A 14668-nucleotide genomic window follows, 5' to 3' on the forward strand; every position below is an offset into this window, starting at 1 on the left:
CCGGGGACGAACTATAAAATTGGCGCCCCAGCCCCCTCCCCGTTTAATCACATTTTTGAATATTACCCTTGTTTACTTATTATAATGTAACGTTGTAAGCCTCATTTTGGCGCCCCTGTACCTTGGCGCCCGGGGACATATGTACTCCCCTTCCCCCCCCCCCCCCCCCCCAGCTACGCCTCTGATTATACCTGCTGTATCAGTTGAGAAATATATTGAACAGATCAGGCCCCAATACTCTCGCTCTGAAAAACATTAAAATAATTATATGCAGAATATCGGTAGGTCTCCCTCTTGCCGAAAATGTCAGCACCATATATATTTTGCAAGTAATGTACTGGGTATAATAACACACACACACACACACACTTTTTTGGGAGTGGGGTGGGGGCACCGGACAGATGCCCCCATTTCCAAAAAAAAATAAAAAGTATTTTATATTTGTGTATTTCCCCCTCAGATGTGTTCTACGTTTTATTAAAACAAAATTTTATATAAAAAATTTAGTTTTTAGAATTTTTGATGGGGTATTTATGTTTCCATAGTGTTATCTAAAGGGTTGTACGTCCGAGTCTGGTTTCCTTCACCTTGCTCGAAGTTCCTTCCCTTGAAATGTTTTGTAACCTTTGCTATATGTCGCCTAGGTCTCAGTGTTTGCTATATGTAATGGTGTTATATTGTGTGTATGCTATATTTTCTTTATGTTTGAGACAGCAAGTATAGATCAAATATCTTTCCCAGTTGTATTTCTTCCTTTATGATGTTATATTGTATCTTTTAATTTGTTTTATGGTTTTCTAATTTTGACGATGGAATGGTGTACTATTTAGATTTTGTTTAAAAAAAATAATTTCCTATTTTATTATTCGAGTGATAATATGTGTCGTTCCTCATAATAGTCTTTAAAGATGTTGATAGGTAGGTTACGCTCGATCCAAGGTTCACGCTTCTTTATTCTCTATGTGTTTTTCCTGGGTCGCGTTAGGCCTCCTTTATTTAGTTTATCTGATTATGCTTTATTGAAAGATCCAAACGTATTTATGAGACCACATTATTCTATAGTGGTCAACCATGCAGTGCGGGAGAAGTTAGTAGGGTTTTAAACTAAGTGTTATACAGTATGTATTTGTGTCTTTATTTTGTCTGTTTATATTCTACATTGGGTGTTTTCAAAGACTCATGATGGGCCTGTGCACTTCACTGAGCCCTGTGACTTAGCCCCATGATGTCATCGCCATTTACTTCCCCCTTATATTTTCCCTGTATCCCTTCCTATATGTGTCTTTAGAATTTTCTTTCAGAGAAAGAAGAAAAAAAATTAAATTACAAAATTCTTTTATTTTTTTCTTTCTTCCTTTCTTCCCTTTTCTCTTTTAAAAAAAAAAGTTATATGGGTTTCTTCGAAATATTTGAAATAGAATTTGAAATTTTCTTTGAAATATGGCTGTTGTGGGGTGCGAGGAGGGGGTATGGGTATGGCATCAGCTCGCAATTGCGCTACGCGACCCTTCGGTCTGTAATACCTATTCCTCCCTCCCCCTCTCTCCCCCAATTCCAACATCAATTGCGTTATATCAACCTGACGGTAAGTATCTATTCGTCGTAAGACGTATTGAGTTCTTGTTGTGGTTAATATTGTTATTTTTACCACGTATCTTATTTAAAAATCTTTATCACCTGTCCACAGGATATCATCGTAGTTACTATATACTCTATACATTTTAGAACGATTTTGTTTTCGTAGTCTAAATCTATGAATAAAATGTTATTTTTGTTATACTTATATTTTTTGCAAATTTTCATTATCAACTTTATCCTATTATGTTTAGTTTTATCACATTGGACAATCGTATGTAGTTGGTGAAGTTCGCTGTTTTACATAAAGGGCATTTCGGCATTATCCTCAGCATACGATGTTTGATTGTTTCTTCGCCTGTTAGCCAGGTGTTGTGCAGGTATTTAAAAATTATACTTTGTGTTTTGACAGATCTTATTTTCCCCAATTTTTCCAATTTTTTGTCCAATTTACCCCCTCAGTTGTCCTGCTCTACTCTACATTTTATATTTTTGGTTACCTCCTCCCTAATCCAAGCGTGACTTTTACTTATTAAATTTTGCATAAATCTGTTTTGTCTCTATATTTTAAAATTAGTTCTCATATGTTTGCGTGGCACTTCGATTTTTTTATATTAATTTGTTATTTTTGTATATCTCTGGTCGGTTTCTCAAGGTGAAGCCGAACCAGTAGATGTACGGTGCTTCTCACGCTGTAGCCGGGTCTGAGTGCATTTTTTTTTTAATCTATTGATTATGTTAGTTAATTATAGTAGTAGAGGGCTCGGCAACCCCAAGCCCCCTCTACTTTTGGCCCTATATAATGTCTCTTTTTTTACATGATGCAATTTATGATTCCATATATAATCTATTATTTCGTTGTCTGTTTTGTTTAAAATTGTATTATCCATATCTATGGATTTAATTATGTAGTTAATATTTGAGTATAAATAAGTCTTGGCCACTTGGGCCCGCTCCATGATAGGTAATGGCGCCATGGCCAGATTTTCACATTTTCTCTTATTTTATTGATAATATGTTCATAATTTTCTACAGCTTCTTTTTTTTATTACCAAAGTAAACCCCTAGAGCCTTTACAGTGTCTCTCAGTAAGTGTGTGTGGGGGGGGGGGGGCGATAATCCAGGCTGGTTGCCCCTCCAGTTAACTATTTTTAAGATTTCGTGCTTGTTGTGGTTTATTTTGGAACCCGACGCTTATAGCATTTCCCCTCTCTTATAAAGATGTTGTAATCATATGCATGTTAGAGCATTTTTTAATTCTTTTTTAGGTTTGGTATTTGTATGCCTTGTATAATCAGGGGCGGATTAAGGCTCACTGGTGCCCTAAGCACTGACAAATCTTGGTGCCCCCCTCTTTTCCACGTACATCTGAGAAGATAACCTTAGGGTGTACCATGATCAAGAAACAGAACATCATGATCAATTTGCACTAGTTGTATCAGTTTTTTTTTTACAAATCTTCATTCTTTTTTCTTTCTTTCTTTTCACCCTTTTCTCAACTTTGTGGTGCCCCCTTTGGCCCTGGTGTCCTATGCACGTGCTTAGTCTGCTTAATGGTTAATACGCCCCTGCTTATATATCTGGGTTGTTTCTTATCGTGTGACGTAGGATTTATATTGCCATTACGTATTCTAGCATTGATAGTGGACATCCTTGTATCACTGATCGTTGTATTTCAAATTCTTTCGTGCATTTCCCGTTTAATTATCCCAGTGTGTAGGATTTTGGTCCATTTTGGAAATTGGGTCCGAAACCAAATTTTTTAAAAACATTCTTTATACAGTTTTGTTCAAATCAGTCGAAAGCTTTCTCCTGGTCGAAGAGTACCATAGCACTCATCATACCAGTTTAATTTATGTAGTTAATTGTAGTTTTAATGTTTAAAATATTGTTTTGTATATCCCTCCCCCACAAGTTTGATTTACATTAATTATCTTGTTTATCCTACCCTTTACTGTATTTGTTAAAATCCTACTTAAAATCGTATAGTCCGTGTTTAAAAGTGATATAGGCCTCCAGTTTTTAATCTCGTCTCTATTCCCTTTCCCTTTGTATATAATTGTGATAACTCCCTCCCTCATAGATTTAGTCATTTTATTTTTACTTAAAACTATATTATTATACAAAGCGTTTAAGATCGGCGTCAGTTCACCGTGGAACTTTTGGTAGAATTCCACGATGAGTCCATCTTTCCCTGGTGACTTTTGTGAGTGTTGATATACTTTTTGTGATTTCTTCATCTGAGATGACATCATCACATTGGTCTCTATGTACTGCTGATGTCATCTCACAGTCGACATTTTTTAAGTAGCTGTCGATTGTGCTGAAGTATATGTTCTGTGTGGTGTGTGGTGTATAGTTCTTTATAATATTTGGAAATATTATTTAGGATATCTTCTTTTACAGTATGGGTTACATTGTTTATTTTGATATTGTTTAAAATTGTATCACCCCCTTTTCTAAATTCTTCTCGCTTATATACGTTTTTTGCCTCGTTGTAGATCTCTGTAAATTTTCCCGCCCTTATTATTCTCCCCTGATTTTCATCTTCTTCAACGATTTTAATTTTGTCTGTCAATCGTTTTTTTTTTTCTTTCTCCATCGTCGTTTGTTGTTTTGCTTAGTTCTAATTTGAGTTCGTGTTTGTCTTTTTTTTCTGGGGTTTTTCCGCCCTCTATTTGAGTACTGAATATTTATTCCTTTTATTTTGTTTTTTAAAACATCCCAATCAATTATTATATTAATATTTTCTTCATTTTTGACGGTTTCAATTTCTTTTTTTAATTATTATTTCGACATATTCTTTGTCATTTAAAATCTTATTATTTAGTTTCCATAGTCCTGGCCCACATTTTTCTATTTTTTTCATTTTTAGGTCAATAGTGAGCATGAAATGGTCTGATAGCTTTTGGTTGGTTATTGCAGTATTAATATATATTAATGGATCATAAAAATTTCCGTAAAATTTATCAATCCTGCTAGACTGGTTTAATTTATAGTTACCCAGTTGAAATCTCCCCCTATGATTAGATTTTCCATCGAATATTGTTGTAGGTAGGTATATAAGTTTTCTTTAAAATTAGTTTCTTATTTCTATTAGCTGGCATGTACACATTTATAATATGCCAATTAAACATTTTAACACGTAGCAACTGTCCCTTAAAAAATTCCCCCCTCCTCAAACCTTTCCCAGCTTTTTAAAAATATTATTGTTGCAACCAACTCTAATATCATTATTTGCAAAATTGTTGCATATCTTTATTGCGTTAAGTTTGTCTTCTACTAAAATTTCGAACTCTGGCTTAATTCTATAGTGTGTTTCTTGTATCATTATTACATCAAAGTTTGTTTCTTTGGCTACTTTGTCTGCTTTCGCTTTGTCTATCCCATTGCTGTTGATAGTAGCGATCCGGAAATTTGTTTCTTCCATTTTTGCTTTACTCCCAGGTGCCGCATCACTTTTATATTGAATTTAATTGTATATATTTCAGTTAAAGTTATTATATTCCATTTTTTTTTGTACACACACACCAGCACGCTTGACAAAGAGCGCTTGAGTAATATACAGTTTGATGCATCCTACATGGTAGTGGGCAGGAATACATATATAGGTCGTTATCCTTCTCGACCGAAGTAGTAACATTGTTCCAATGCTAACACTCGACGTCCTCGATTTGTGCTTCATCGTATTTGCAGTCTATACACTTAAAGTTACAATGGAAAAGTGTACATGAACATATTTATACCATAGACAGAGCCTTGAAGTACTACTTTTTTCGGTCTAAAACTGTCCCCAAAAAAAAGAAAAAAAAACCCAGCATGTAATAGTTCATTTCGATACAGTTGCACAGAGCATTTGACGTTCATTTTGATGTCAATATATATTGATATCGATTAAGTGCGATTTGTTTTCAAAGCTGCTTTATTGCTGGTAGTGCTTCTGTTTTCAAGTTCGATATATAATATACCCATGGAGCAGTAGTAATACAGAAATCAGAACAACAACCATCATCATCATCATCGGGAGTATTATTATCGTATATGTTGGTCACATCGATGATCATTAATAAAAAGCGGTTGAAATATGAACAATATTCCATCTCTTCAAATAGCAAATAACCAAGCAAAGTGTGTGTGTGTGTGTGTGTGTGTGTGTGTGTGTGTAATTTTTAACGTAGCTTTAAAAAAAAATGCAATCATATCGCTACCATGTCTGCATTGTGACAGTTTATAATGATGTCTAGCAATGTGGCATCACGCCACAAACATACAGCATTTTGTCCCACCCAATCACATTATCCTCACACCAATATCTTAATGATGGGCGCCAAAAGAGGCAGCTGCTAGTACCATTTTTATGTCTTTAGTATGATTCGGCAGGGGTTTTGAATCCGCGACCTCTCGCATCCAAGGCGGACGCTCTGTACAGACACTGCACCACCTGAGCGATCGCTTAGCAAAGAATGTACGATACTGTTTCCTGTTGTTCATAACAACTCGACCTGGAGACCTACCTGACGGAAAATGAAAGCGCATTATAACGTTATAATATACGAATCCGGAATTTTTTTGATTATTATAATTTTCAAGAAAGTTAGTGCCTTTTAGCATTTGACAAAGTGTGCTTGCAGTTGCATACTAAGGGGAGGGGGAGTTTACAACATACTTCCATGCTGACTACTGATTTGAAGCATACAATTAAAACTAAACAACAGCATAACATGTTTATATATCTTATTAAATACGTCTTCATTTGTCTTTCCGTGCGCCAAAATGCCTTCCTACACGAACATGTTCCATATAGGTAAATAAGTTGTACCAATCGTAAACAACCACCGATTTCGACATATATGATATCAATTTATAGGTTTCTCATCAGTTTAAATCGATCTGTGCAACAACAAAAAAAATAATAATAATTAAAAAAAAATGTGTGAAAATGAATAATAAAAAAGTTGCTATTTGTGACTCATTGTCGCTTGCGACTTTACCGATCTTCGTATCCTTGATGCTTCCATCCTTCCCGTTTAGGGATGGTAGCACCTACTTGGATGCTAATACTATAGATTTGAAGCATATAATTAAAGCTTTACAACAGTAAATAATATGTTTATGTATCTTCTTATTAAGTACGTTTTCATAATGTATGTTCGTGCGCCCAATGCCTTCCTCTACGAACGGTTTCGATATACACGAATAAGTCATACCAATAGTAAATAAACACCGATTTTGACAAATTTCATATTAATATATAGGTTTCTCATCTGTCTAACTCGATCTGTGCCAACAGACATGTGTGAACATGCAGAATACAAAAAAGTGTACTTTTTACTGAATATTGGGTTCGACTTTACTGATCTTCATATCCTTGCTACGTTCATATACCGTTCCCGTTCTGCGATGGTAGCACATACTTCCATGCTAATACTATAGATCTGAAGCATAGAATTAAAGCTGTACATAATTATAAAATATGTGTATGTATCTTATTAAGCACGTCTTTATCTGTCTTTCCGTGTGCCTACATCTGACCTATACGAAAGTTTTCCATATGGGCGAATAAGTCATACCAATCGCAAAGAACGATTTTGACACGTTTGATATCAGTTGATAAATTGTTATCAGTCTAAATAGATCTGTGCCAATATAAATGGGTGAAAATGCAAAATAGAAAAGTTGGTATTTTTCACTCAGTATCGCTTGCAACGTTACCGATCATCGTATCCTTGCTACGTCCATCTGCCATTCCCGTTTTGCGATCGTATCACATTTTTTCGATGCTAATTCTATAAACCTGACACATATAATAAAAGCTGTTCAACGGTAAATAATGTGTATGCGTCTTATGAAATACGTCTTCATGTGTACGTCCTTGCGTTTAGTGCCTTCCTAACCGAATATTTTCCATATAGGCGAATAAGTCATACCAATCGCAAACAACCAACGATGTTGACAAGTTTGATATCAATTGATACGTTTCTCATGATTCTAAGTCGATCTCTGCCAATAGACATGTGTGAAAATGCAAAATAAAAAAGATTGTTCTTTTTACTGAATATCGGGTGCGACATTACCGATCTTCATATCCTTGGTACGTGAAACTACCATTGCCGTTTTGCGATTGTACCACATATTTCGATGCTAATACTATAAATTTGAAGAATATAATTAAAGCTGTACAACAGTAAATAATATGTGTGTGTATCTTATTAAGTACGTCTTCATTTGTCTGTCTTTTCTCCTAATGTCTTCTATACGATCGTTTAACAAACAGGTGAATAAGTCATTACAATAGTAATAAACACCGATTTAGCAAAATTTGATATCAATTGTTAGGTTTCTCGTCAGTCTAAATCGATCTGTGCCAACAGAAATGTGTGAAAATGAAAATAAAATAGTTTGTATTTTTGACTCGATATCGGTTGCGACTTTAACGATCTTCATATCCTTGATACGTGCCTCTACCATTGCAGTTTGCCACGGTACCACATATTTCAATTTTAATATTATAGATCTCAAACATATAAGGAAAGCTATACAACAATATATAATATGTGTATGCATCTTATAAAGTACATCTTTGTGTGTCTGTATGTCCGCTCAATGTCTTCCTCAATGAGCGTTTTCCATATAGGCAAATAAGTTATAACATTAGTAATTTTTTAAAAACGCGATTTAGACGAATTTGATATCAATTGATAGGTTTCTCATCAATCTAAACTGATCTGTGAAATATATAAATGTGTGAAAATGCAAGTAAAAAAGTTGATATTTTTTACTTGGTGTCGCTTGCGATATTACGGATCATCAACGGATCATCATATTCTATATTCTACCTATGTGCCTCTACCCTTGCCGCTTTGAGATGGTACCATATAATTCGATGATAATCATTTGAATGTTAGTACTCCTAGATCTTTACAACACGAACGTTTATCTTAGAGTCGAATAAGTCATACCAATCGTAAGCACACACAGATTTTGGCAAATCTGGTATTATTTGGTAGGTTTCTCATCAGTCTAAATTGATCTATGCCTACAGAAATGTGTGAAAATGCAACATAGAAAAGTTTATATATTTTACCCAGTATCCTTTGCGACTTTACCATTACCAATCTTCATATCCTTGTCACGTGCCTCTAGTATTGCTGTTTTGCGATGGTATCACATACCTCGATGCTGATACTAGTGATATGAAGCATATACTTAAGCAATAAAACAGTAAAATTTATGTGTATGTATCTTATTAAGTACATCTTCATTTCTCTGTCCGTGCGCCTATATCCTTGCAACATGATCGTTTTCTATAAGGCTAAATATCTCATGTTAATAGTAAAAAAAGCTACAAAGATTTGGACCTATTTGATATCCAGTTATTGGTTTCTCATTAGTCTAAAACGACCCGTGTCAATATAAATGTGTGAAAATGCTACCTTGAAAGTTGCCTTTTTTGTCTCGGTATTGCTTGCGACTTACCGATCTTCATATCTTTGCTACCCGCTTCTACCCTTGCCGTTTTTTGATGGTTTGTATATAACCAAATAAGTCATGCCAATTGTAAAGAACCACCGATGTTAACACATTTGATATCAGTTTATAGGTTTCTCATCCTCCAAATCTTTCTGTTTTTAAGAAACGTTTTTCTAATTCAACTAACGGGTCATCACGCTAAAATTACGCTACTGTCAAATGTCACCTTAATATCCTACATACTAAACTTAGACAAGCAGGTAGTCTCCTGAAATCCGACCTTTACATGGTGAATTTAGTTAACTCTTTCACGTGTGCATGTGCTTATGATAATGAAGAAGTTGAACACTTTGTCTATTGCCCATTACCTAATGCCAAAGATCCCAGCTCTTTCGCTCTACCTTTCAATACACTTCTTGGTTAAGTCTAGATTTATCATTGAAAAGTGACGTGACTACTCACCTACAATAAGATGTCTTTCTGCTTGTGTGATGACACGTTAGTTAAATTAGAGAAACGTTTCTTAAAAATAGAAAGATTTGGAGGATTTCGGATATCATCAGGCAGAGAGTTCTAAAGACGAATCGTATATGGTAAAAGGTCGTGTGAAAATATAAAGTTTGGTTGAGATTGGTGTGATACTTTGAGAGTAACGTAGACGATATTTAGATGCCTCATATCTCCTTTGTGGAAGAAGTTCGTTTAAATAGTTAGGTACTTGAGTATTTATAATCGAATACATAATGCATAATCTCTTCCTTTTCCTTCGTTGTGCAAACCAAGCAGTTTCCGCATAAAGAGACTATCTAGAAGAATTAATGGTTATCGATCTGGAACGATCCGTGCATCTTCCATCTGATTTTCCCCCCTTTATTCTGATCTTTCCGAATCTTCAATAGAACAATTATCCCAGACTCCAGAAGTATATTCTAAGGTTGGACTTATGAATAGTGTATATAATTTAGCTGAAGTCAACAATTAGTCTGCATTTAGACGGTAGTGTTTTATCTCCTTTCTTATACATCGGTATGTCATACGCTAGCTTGCACTGTGTTAGGAACACGCTGGCTGGGAGTGATTTATTTAAATGTATTTGCAATGGAACATACATTTCTTCAACTATACTTGTACAAGTTTATTACTTATTGGATTGGTTCCAGCGGTTTTGTTTAGGTCAAGACTAGTTACTACATCTATAATTTCTTGTTTATATATAATGATGGCAGAAATAAAAGTTTCATTTCTAACTTCAAAATGCGGTAACTGTTTATCATAATTTTTTAAACGTGTAACATATCAAACTTCCGAGTTCAACAGGTCGCACTTCTCCTGATCACTTGTTGCAAATTTAGATGATCATTTCGTACGTTTCAGTGGAGGTAATAGGTTCCATGTCTTTGTAGAATGTACTTGTTATCTCATTATTTTCCAATAAGGTCGAGGATTTGATCCGATGGCAGGGGTTGAACCTGCATCCTTTCGGTCGCAGGTCTGAGACGCTAACCACTGAGCCAATGTTGCTCCTCTTAAGATTAATATACTCATATGATATTTTCCAGTATCATACGTAACTATATGATACGTTTAATAACACCCAATAACTCAGCAAATGCCGGCATGACGACATATGAATTGAAGGTGCAATGACGAATGTAATTTAAAGTCAATTATGTAACCTATTTTTATGCTTTTTATTGAATATCATTTCTGTCATGTGATACACATAACATAATCTTACATTTAAGATTATTTAAAATGAAATTTATGAAATTCGTTAAATAGTTTCAATCTTTTGCGACTCTCGTGAAAAGATCCTTCATTGCTGTTCATGTAATTTTACATGTCATTATATTTCTTTATTGATTTGCACTTTGGTTACAAAAGAGACAACTTTTGCAATTTAAAACTTATTTCATCTATACTACACTAGTATAGCTCATGAAATGAAAACAGTTTACTTGGCCTCTAATTCATCTATAGGGAATGATACCTGCGGGAGACTGCTCTATCTGACCAGTGTGTAACTATGGAAACGGTAATTTAGTGACCTCTTCTCCAGCCTCGAGCTTTAGGTTAAGACTGAAATTCGCTGTCTTATGTAATGTTCTGTATCTGTAGTTTAAAGCTGGGAGAATTATACAAAGAGAATAGCAAGTAAACCCTTCTGTAAATGGAGCAAACTCGCACTTTTACATTGTAAAACTAATTTATCTTACAATCATTTATGAATAATTAAAAATTACTGAGTAGTAACTAAGAATATATAAATTCTTTAGATGGAGACCCAAATTTCATTTTTTAAATTATCGTATTTTTTATGTTTACTTTCCAGATACATTTTTTTAAAAATTCTCAAGAAAATATGAAATCTAACAAAAGATGAACGAAAGTCTTATTATTTTGATTTTTTGTAAAGAGCAAAGAAAGAAAACTATTAATGACATAAGCTTTCATCATGACATATACACACTAGCCTCCACAGAAGTACTTTTATGACAGTGCGGTTAAAATAGAAATAAATATGCATATACAGTTGTAAACTTTCCCGATTTATGACTAAACATTTATACTGTGATAGGGTATTCTTAGTAAGTAAAATGTGTATTATACAATGAATGAATAGGAGGTATTCGATGAATGGACTGCACGCATTTCAGGTGCAGTGGCTACTCAAGATTATTTACTGATGCACAAACTAGTTATAGTTGTCATACTGGTTGTCATTCCAGGGATACTGACAGTCAGTGATTTCCACCTTGTAAAATCTTTCCTCTAGGGCGGACAATAATAATAGTTTCTGAAGCTGATTTTATTAGCAATGGTTTGCAAAATAACAACAAATATCCTTGTGTTTTATCAACTCATTATGGTTCCGCTGCTTCGGTAGAACAAAAAGGAATGTTCTTTATTGTTTTATGAATTTTATGCCCTGTGACAATGGCCAACATTTTGTAGGTCACGATCACTTTGGCATAAACTTATTTTATGCATGGCAGTTGGAAACTACGAAAATCTTCTTAGAGGCGAGCTGTATAATCGGCAGTTACATTGTTATTCTGAAAGAGTTCTGATAACTAAATAAATAAGTAAATAAATAAAAACACCATCTTTTATCATTAAAAGTTGCCAAGTGTTGTTTATACATTGTACGTGGCGTAATTCGTAAGTTTACTCGGCATATTTTCAACTCGGTAACGCCTGGTAACGGTCATACTTTTACCTAAATATGTGGGTCCTTTGAGAGCATCGTAAATGTATGGAGGAAAAGAAATAATTGTATTTTATGCTCATCTCAAAAGATTTGTTTGTATTTCTGCGAAATAGTCATGCCTAACCAGATAATAGCACAGACCCCCCCCCCATTGTAACTACAAAGCCTTGAGCAAGTGCGAAGTTACCAGTTAATTTTATTGTTTGTTTCTATTTTTCAAGTTGTCTTCGTGTGTGCGCGCGTAAATTGAAAGCTTGTTATTACTAGTCAATATCGTCAATCATATTTGCTCCATTATTCCATGCAGATAAGAAAGGAACTAATTTTGTGTTGAATTTGTGCCCCCCACCCCCCACCCCGCCCCGGCACGGTACAATAAACAAACACTTGATTGAAAATAAAAGAAACTAACCTTGCATTGTTATAATGTATTCCTTCTTTTTTCATCATACGAAATTTACAGAACAAAATATATCAACGAAATCCGTAAATGTAGCGGATGCCGGCATGCGTATGCATCCTTACTGTGTGTGTATCGCTAATGTCAGATAAAAAAAATATCGCAAAAGAGACGAAAATATCACCAGATTGCTTGAAGGCGCCTGCCATTCACGCATGATAAGTTTCAAGGTGCAAACGGACCAAGATTATATTGTATCCAGGTTAACTATACGACGATATCTCGCAAATAAAAAAAGAAATCATTATTTTAAAGAACATACAATGTGAGTGCAAATGATAATCTTTCGCTAGTATGAGTTACGAAAGTATCATGGGGGGGAGGCACCAGACAGATGACCCCCCCACACACAAAAAATAAAGTGTTTTCATGTACTCTTGTATACCCCAAGATGTGTGTGCTTGTTTAAAGTTTAAAAAAGGAATTTTGATCAAACTTTTAGTTTATAATTAGTCCTAGTGTTTTCTAAAGGGTAGTAGTCTGAAACATGGGTCTTATTCCCATTTTCAGATTTCATATCCTTGATTTTAGTGATCTTTGTCAAGAATTTTCTATGTTCCGTGTATGCTATGTGTATCAATGCTATGGTGTGTGTATGCTATATAGTCTGTGTGTAGGGACAGCAATACTATGTCAAATTTGTCTCTGTTGTCTTAATATATATTTTTCTATGGACTTTTCAAATTTATTTGTTTGTCCTGGTATAAATTTAGTTGCTTTTGAATTAATTTGCAATTTAGAATTCCGGCGAGATGAACGGTATACTACCATTTGAAATTAAAATAAAACCTTTTGTTTTATGTGATTGACTATGGTGTGGCGTTTCTCACATTAAAGTCTATTTTCAAAATGAGGTAGGCTGTATTCGAGTCAGGGTCCGCACTTTCTTTCTTTATTTATTTGTGTTTCTCCCGATTCGAGTTAGGCCTCCTCTCTAGTATTTAATTTATAATGTAAAAGAAGTAAATATCCAACCCAAAACCCCTTAGGAAGCTTTATACATTTACTGGTTTGGTTTTAGCATGAAAAACATAAGTGACATCTACAAAAATAATAAACTGGTAAAAAGACTAGAAACAACAAGGACCTTTAGAAGTATAAAGGAACTTTTATGTAAATATAGGGAAAATGAGGAACTTTGGGGAATTGAAACTAAGGAAACATATAATTGGATAAGGGAAAATTTAACCTCTAAAATTAAAAATAAAGTAGAGGAGGAAATATCTCGGTTAATTGGGACAGACCTTGGAGGTACTGGACCAACATCGGCTCTCCAAAAATACAAAGCTTGATATTCAAATATCTACACGACATATGCATACATGTAAAATATCTCATGTGCAAATGTGCGAACTTCACAAAATATCATGCGATGGCACAGTGCGAGTTTAGGAAACAAGACAGGATACAATTAATTATGGAGATATCCAAGAAATAAAAATACAGAAGAAACCAAGTTTTATATCAAGACGGCAACTTTAACAAAACTTTAATAGGAAAAATAACAGATAACATAACTAAAACCATGATGGCGTATGACCAAGTCATAAACATAAAAAAAATGAATAGGCAAATTTTTTTGTAATCCTTTCAAATTAATTAGAAAAAAGAACTTCTAGGAAGATTTGTGAATGGGAGGGACGGGGCTGCAAAGGGTGAAAAGAAGGGGAGGGAGATGGGGCAATGGATAATCTCCCCTTAAAGGGGACCATCACAAAGTGAACCCTTGCCCTCATACCCCCACCCCGGATTGGAATCTGCTGTAGCCGCCACCCTTTTAATTTCTTATAAATTTTCCTAAACAGCTTCAGTTTCTTTTTATTATCCATTACAATTAAAATTAAATAATTATATAGACTTTAATTATATTACGTAAACTATCACAAATCCTAATTATCGGGACAGAGAAAATATATGGGAAAAGTACGAGATAATGACGTCATGGGACTATG

Source organism: Sinohyriopsis cumingii, chromosome 9 (genome assembly GCF_028554795.1).
Source record: "Sinohyriopsis cumingii isolate HCF-2022 chromosome 9, ASM2855479v2, whole genome shotgun sequence".
Lineage (NCBI taxonomy): Eukaryota > Metazoa > Mollusca > Bivalvia > Unionida > Unionidae > Sinohyriopsis > Sinohyriopsis cumingii.